This window comes from Papaver somniferum, unplaced genomic scaffold, assembly GCF_003573695.1.
Source record: "Papaver somniferum cultivar HN1 unplaced genomic scaffold, ASM357369v1 unplaced-scaffold_81, whole genome shotgun sequence".
NCBI classification, from domain to species: Eukaryota; Viridiplantae; Streptophyta; class Magnoliopsida; order Ranunculales; family Papaveraceae; genus Papaver; species Papaver somniferum.
Genome location: NW_020651082.1, coordinates 2,401,317 through 2,408,748, shown reverse-complemented (window position 1 = coordinate 2,408,748; position 7,432 = coordinate 2,401,317). Strand labels below are relative to the sequence as shown.

Sequence of the window (7,432 nt, the reverse complement as noted above, 5' to 3'; positions counted from 1 at the left end):
TGGGGGCAGATATATTAAGCTTAGCACCTTACTCATTTCAGCCTCAATTTTGTTACCTCATGCTGATACCTGCAAAATTATGCACACACAAAAAAGTAAAAATAAAAAAATCATTAAGTTTATTGAATTCTGATACCTCATGCTGTGAACCATGTCAGATCAATATGATTTAACCAACTTCTGAGTTGGTATGCTTCAAAACTCTCTCTGCAATTTTGCTTGACAGTAGTTAACATGGTTCAGTTCTTTCATATTTTATTACTAGTTTTGAACAAATCAAAGATCTGCTTCTTTGAAGACGAAGCCAAGGAGGCAATATTATTTGCTTTTCACAGTAGTGTTATTGATACATGAACATTATATTTCCTAGAGGTTTAGAAGCTTATTTCACTGCTAATGTAATTAAAAACTCTTTACCAACTGCTTCTATTGCTTGTCTCAGTCCTTGCATGAAATTGTTTGGTCACCAGCCTGACTGACTATCAAAGCTTCAGAGTGGTTGGCTGTGCTTGTTACCCTTGGCTAAAGCCTAATACATCAAATAAACTTGGGCCTGACTATCATAGCTTCAGCACCTACATCTCCTGATATGACAATTTCAACCTGATGCTTCAACCACTGAAAATTCTCTGTTTACAGGAACATGTGGAAACATGATACTACCAACAATAGAAAAACACACTACATTCTCTGCATCACTTCACTGTTAGCAAGGACACTGAAAATTCAATCTAAGAAATATAAAAACATCCAGACTCCAGAGAGGATCTGTATCTATGCAACATATCTTTATGCAGGAATGAGTAGTTGTTACTGCTCTCTTAGTAGAAGCACCGACTCGGATTCTGACCCTTTAGAAAATCATCTAAATAATCATCGAGCCTTATTGTCTTTGAACAAGGTGGATCCGATCTTGCAACAGAATTAAACTTTCTACCATCTGTTTTGCTTTTGTGACCAGCCTTGTCACCAGCATTTGGGGCCTTAACAACTTCATCAGCAGCACTTGGGGCCAGGACAACCTCTTCAGAAGCATTTGGAAAGGCTTTTGAACATCTGTCTTTGCGCTTGCAGATATCTTATAAATTAGGAAATCAAAATACCTATCTGCAACAATGTTCTTCACTTTTTCCACTTGGGGCGGTCACCTTTTTTTTATGAACAATCACAATTGGCTTGTTAAGGTCTACTCTGCACTTGCAGTAATAAAAAACATCTACCGTGTCAGCTCTTCGCACAAGGTTTTCATGTACTTGTAAGATTGCATTTGCATCACATCGAAAACAACCATGACCCATCATAACCGGTGTTCAATTTAACAAAAACAAAGTGATGGCCAGCTGTTAAAACATTATACATGTAAGCCCTATATTCTGAAACGAATGAGATAAACCGAATACAAAACAAATCGTTTGCAAAAGAATATCTCACCAAATGTCTGTTATGACATTTTTTGAAGCTTCAGAACAAACGAATCTCAGGTTTCCGTTATCTGCGGTTTCAAAGTCAACATTGTACGTTCCTAAAGCTTGATCTATAATTAAATTAAAGTCAACATTTAACAAACGAACCATTAAAGGGAATCGAATTAAAGTTAGTACGTACTAAACCCCTGAATCATCCCTTCAACATCTTTAATTACGCCATTAAAAGAAAAAGGAAATCACACTAAGAAATCATTCAATGCAAAGGAAGTTACCTGATAGGTTTTCTTCCTTGATAATTAGTATATATTCTTCTCCTTTTCTCGCTGATAAAGTGTATCAACAACAAGACACAACTAATCTTGTTTAAGTTCTTCCTCCTCTTTTCTGTTTCTCTGTTTCTCCCAAACACTAGTCAATGTGTATAGAATGACTTCACTGAGTATACTGTGAATTGCTGCTTTACGCTAATTTTTCCTTAATTCTTGATAGACAAAGAAAGAAATTAACAGCATTACTTTCAGGTTCCGTTCTGTTTCTTTCTAAAGACGCTGGACGTTCTTAGTTTTTTAGTCTTTTTATACGGTCCACTTGCATCTCGCCACATGGAGAACCCTGGATATTTAAAGCTAAATTACGTGGCATATCATACTCCAATCATTCTTAACAGAAAGAAAACCAAATCATATAAAAACTGCCCGGCACAGATTTTTCTTTTTTTTCTGGTCTCAGTAGGTCCACATCCTCGGAAGACGTGCAGGAGATGGATTTTGTGTCCGGCGGTTTTGAGCTGATTTTTACAGCTCGGTCTGTAAAGAATTTTTGATCATAGTGTCAGTTTAGGGAAAGGAACTCTGGTAGATTGAGTCTTAACAATGGGTATACCAGACAAGCCGGAGATAATTCTCCTTTCTAATTAAATTTCATAAAAATTAATTTGATGCATCATTTTCTAGATGGGCATTCGTTGATGAAGGATATTATAGAGGAACAGTATCGACTCTAAAATGAGGAGCAGGCTGAAGCGTTGATAGCATCGTTAAGTGCATTAATGTGCGTAGTAAGTTTAATGAAGTTGCAAATTGCCTACCAAAGAATGCTAAGACAAGTGGAGTATCAGAATTAGGGGCCATGTCGTTGTTCTTCTTTTTTTTTTCTTTCTACATGCAACTGAAATATACATGTCCCCTGGAAGTAATAAGATGGTTCATATGCATAATCGGTGCCCTAGTTATCATCTATAACCTTTTGATGGTAGCTTTTGCGAGATCATTTTGAGTGTGAATACGGGGTATGTGATGCTCCATATCGATATAACACCGAAATTGTGGTATATTATTCCACCAGTTTGCATATGTCCAAAATTGTCAGGCAATTTTGACGACGACATGCATCTTGCTAGGCTAGCACTTCCGTAATTAGTTGATGTTCAAATGTAAGTAAATGACCATTTCGTCTAAAAGAAAATGACAAAGATGTGTAGGGAGACGAAATTCCCATATCTAAGTGCAATAGACGCATTGTTGTACTTAGTATAATGTACTCGACTAAATATTTCATCCTTATTGAACTTGTTAACTGGATATAGCTCAGCACCGACGCAACGTCATTAGAACGGTATAAAGAATGTAATCATATAATTAAAAGGAACCACTGTCATGTGTTTGTTTTATCCCGACAAGTACAAAAAACGGATTGTCAATGGAAGTGCAATCCAAAAAGTTGTTGAATATAAATGAGCAATAATCTCTTCTTCCATAAAAGTAATCAAGAGAGATATGACTGACTTATTTACTAAGTCATTGCCTATATTCGCTTTCGGAAAGTATATGTCTAGAGGAACTGCTTGGAAACTCCTCTGAACGGAATCATACATCGGGAGAAGGATTCAAGGATAAGATGTCGACATATCTGACTCCGAAATGTAGTCGTGTCGTACTATTTTTCCCTTCGATCAAGATTAGTTTTTCTCACAGGGTTTTCGTTACTTAACAAGGTTGGGGGCCAATCTATATTGTTAGAGCATTGCTCGGTCGAACTCGCATGCATTGCTATCTCAAGCATGTTTGTCAATATCAGTGATCAAAACTATAAGTCTTGATTTCTAGTCTACTATTATCTAAGTCTCGTACTAGGATAGAAAAGTGTAGTTGAGCTCTAGACTCCATGTCGATCATCATACAAAGACGAAGAACTACTCAAGGAACAGGTGGAACTTCATCGACTAAAAGGTATGTGGAGACTTGAACTTATCTATCACTCAAAAGTTTATCTACTCTATCTCATATCTTGAGACAAAAGTCGTATTGCTATATAGACTATGATTATACACATTTGCTATTTCGAGCCGAGTTTATCTCGCTTATCTATTTCTCGAAATATGTGTTGGTAAGATTTCGCTTTGTCCAAGTTCATCTTTACTAGTGACCAAAGTCATATTAGTTTCAATTACTTGAAAATCGCTTTGACGAAAAATAGCTTGTGAACAACAACTATATAACGTCCTCTAAGAATATTTCAATGATTGAAATGAGAGTTTAGAATATAACCTTGAAAGGATATAAACATTGTGTGATAACTCATACATGTCTAAGTCCTTATTCCTTGAACCAAAGTATGCGTACTTCGCTGCTCATGAAAACCGGAATTGAAGTCCGCGTACCAGTACGCGCACTGTAGGAAGTTCACATCCCGTGAATTTCTGCTGAAGTTTGTGAACTGAAAACAAACTTATTCTGGATACTTAAGTCCGCGTACCAGTATGCGTACTTAAGTGGGTTAGTTTCTAAAAATGATTATTCGTGAACTTAAACTTATATAAAGTAAGGAATACATAATTGCAAACGTGGCTATAAAGTTCATGAATTGATTCGAGTGAATTAAATCGTTTTTGCTTCGATTGTGTCTTATATACTTTTATGAGATCTAAGCAATTGAACAACTCTCCAACTAGTTCTTTTGAGTCATTTGAACTAGTTATGGTTAAGATGAATATGGTTGATATGAAAATGCTCATATGGCTAACCATTTGGTTAACTACTGTTGAACCAACTAAATGTACATGTTTGGGTACGGTTACACAAACCTAAATAAACGTGCATTTCATTTGTGTGTAACAAGCCAAGTTCAATCTAACGGTTGAAAGATATTAGCTTGAATCTAATCATATTTTCATCTAACGATGAATATTGAATGCTTTGTTACTAAGCTAACATTGATTGCAAACCCTGATTTGAAAGACTATATCAAGGAGAACTCTAGCAAATGGGAAACCTAATCCCCGCGTGACACTAATTGTATTAGCTAGAGTCGATTCTCCTTTAACCTTAGGTTTATATCGAGACCCTGTAGGTTAACGACTTGAAGACTTCATTGGGATTGTGAAGCCAGACCCAACTATTTTCTTTATAGTTTTGTGATCTGATCTTGATGTTTCTATCATGTTTGAGTACAATCGTAAGTTTGGCTTGAGATTAATTTCTCTGATAGGCAATATAGAAAAGTAGTCACAAACACCTTCGTCTCATCGTTTGTGATTCCAAAATATCTTGTTTCGCTAGTCGATTAAGATTATTGTGAAGTGATTGATAATTCTAGGCTGATCTTCGGGAATATAAGTCCGGGTTATCAATTGGTTCTTGTTCACCTTGACTTATCAAAAGACGGAACAAAAACTCGTAGGTATTTCTGTCGGAGACAGATTTATCTATTATCGTAGACTTTTTTGTGTGATATAGATTTATTTATTAAAGTCTTCGACTTTGGGTCGTAGCAACTATTAGTTGTGGGTGAGATCGGCTAAGGGAATCAAGTGTGTAATATCCTGCTAAGATCAGAGACGTAAGGAGCGCAACTGTATCTTGGATCAGTATGAGATCTATTGGGGTTCAACAACAGTCCATACCGAAGTTAATTTGTAGTAGGATAGTGTCTGTAACGGCTTAATACAATGTTTGTTCAATTTGGACTAGGTCCTGGGGTTTTTCTGCATTCGTGGTTTCCTCGTTAACAAAACTTCTAGGGTCTGTGTTATTTCTTTTTTGCATTATATTTTGTTATATAATTGAAATATCACAGGTTGTGCATTGAATCTATCAATTGGGAAATCCAACCTTTGGTTGTTGATTGATCCTTGAACATTGGTCTTTGGTACCATTCAAGTGATTTCTCTTGTATTCAATTAGACTCGCAGATTTCTATTTGCTTGAGTAAGTATTGAATCGAGAAAGTGAGATATAACTCTGTAATATACTTTATTAAGATTGAGTATGATTGTCTAGTTGATTCTCTTAAAAGTATATTTGAGTTTGTCCATACAGATTTCTAAGCGAAATATTGGGTGTGGTTGTTAGACCTCCGCTTTTTCAATTGGTATCAGAGCAGGCGAATACTGTAAACCTAATAAATTTGTGTTTGACTGTTTCCTAAAGACTGTCCCTATGGGAAATTGCTTTAGGAAGCTTACTCTTGGTATCTATAACGCACGCCAGAATTCCGTAAAGATTTCTCAAAGATTATTGACTAGACCTCTGGTCTCTCGTGATAATCCTGCTTCATCCAAGACATTGGAAAGCTTAGATGATGATGAACAATCAAAAGGAAAAATTAAAAGCTCGTCTAAGAAGATTCTGTTGAAAAAACGCAGTCGACGCTCAAAGATATAGAATCTCACTAGATTAACTCTTAATCTTTATGAGGAATACTATCATGATGGATCAATTGAAAAAGATCTATTTAGAGCATTTGAAAGCGTTTTTAGATTCTTAGAGAAACTTAATTCTGTTAAGTCTAAGAATCAATCTGATAAAAGTTCGGTACATGTAATATCATGCAACCATGGTGTACGAACTAAATCTATTGTAAAAACAAGTAGATCCAATAAAACGGGTTCTCGAGTGGCTGACACAGTTTCAAGTTGTCGGAGAAATCTTCTTTCTGGTTAAATGAAAAGGAGGCTAGAAAGCTCTAGTAACCCTAATTATCATCATTACTATGATTATATCACTGGAATAGCTCACAAAAATCAACCAGGAATAGTGCATGAAAGTCTCTCTGCACATAGTGCCCCTTGGTAACAAGTTTGGCTCTACCCCATGTATATATATATATATATCTTGAGATGGGGCTAGAAATGGTTTGATTTGTGTACAGTCGGGTTAAATTTTTTTATTATGTCCTTCTAGGATTCTCGAATAAGCTTTTTACTTCATTCGTCTCCTCTCACAAATTGTGTTGTCACGGAATGCACAACCTTGATGTGCGAACATCAAAGAAAATCCCACATTCCTTTTGTGGGTTGCGGTTCATAAACGGGTCCAAGCCCATTAGTGGGGTATATAAAGAAGAAGTACGCATACCTTCTTCTTCATCCCATCATTCCACGTACATGAACTTTCTAGGGTTCATGAAATTCCTCCATTAAATTCCTTGGAGGAAAACAAGACAAAGGGGTGTTCAAGGTTCATTCCAAGTAAGTGATTTCCTCTTGTTTTTCTTTTCAATTTCTAGACCTCATGATGAATTTCAAGGTTTCAAAAAGAATTTCAAAAAATTTGGGTTCTTCTAGCATGAATCTTCCTTTAGACCAAAATTCTCTTAGGATTAGGTTTGTGAATGATTCTTGTGCTAATGTTTTTGAAAGGATTTCATCTAAGGGTTTTATTTTAGAAAAGAAATTGGATTCATCTAGTGGACATAAAGAGGATTTAGTTTGATTTGAAAAATTCAATCTTGGAAACATCTTTGATGGTCTTGGTCAAGGATTTGATACACTCACAAGAATTTTCTATATCAACATTCATGATGTTGATCTCGAAAAAATGGAATTCAAAACCATAATAAATAGAAAAAGGTTTCTTGTTAATAGAGAGTTGATTTCGAAGATTACCAAAATTCCGTTGGGTAATGTTCGTCTACCTAGGCCAAGTGATGAACGACCATCATATGAAGACATCTCTCTTGGTATTTGTGGTAAGAAGGTTGCTTGGAATTAAGGAAAGTTTTCTACT

The 7,432-nt window shown here is 35.8% G+C and overlaps 1 long non-coding RNA gene across 1 annotated transcript; it reads right to left on the bottom strand.

Moving 5' to 3' along the window:
* Positions 1-242: 242 nt before the first annotated feature.
* On the bottom strand, positions 243-1,949 carry LOC113345358. Its single transcript, XR_003358099.1, has 3 exons — positions 1,700-1,949; positions 1,432-1,534; positions 243-1,340 (listed from the first exon to the last, which is right to left on the bottom strand). It is a non-coding gene; the product is annotated as an uncharacterized LOC113345358 (long non-coding RNA).
* Positions 1,950-7,432: the final 5,483 nt, after the last annotated feature.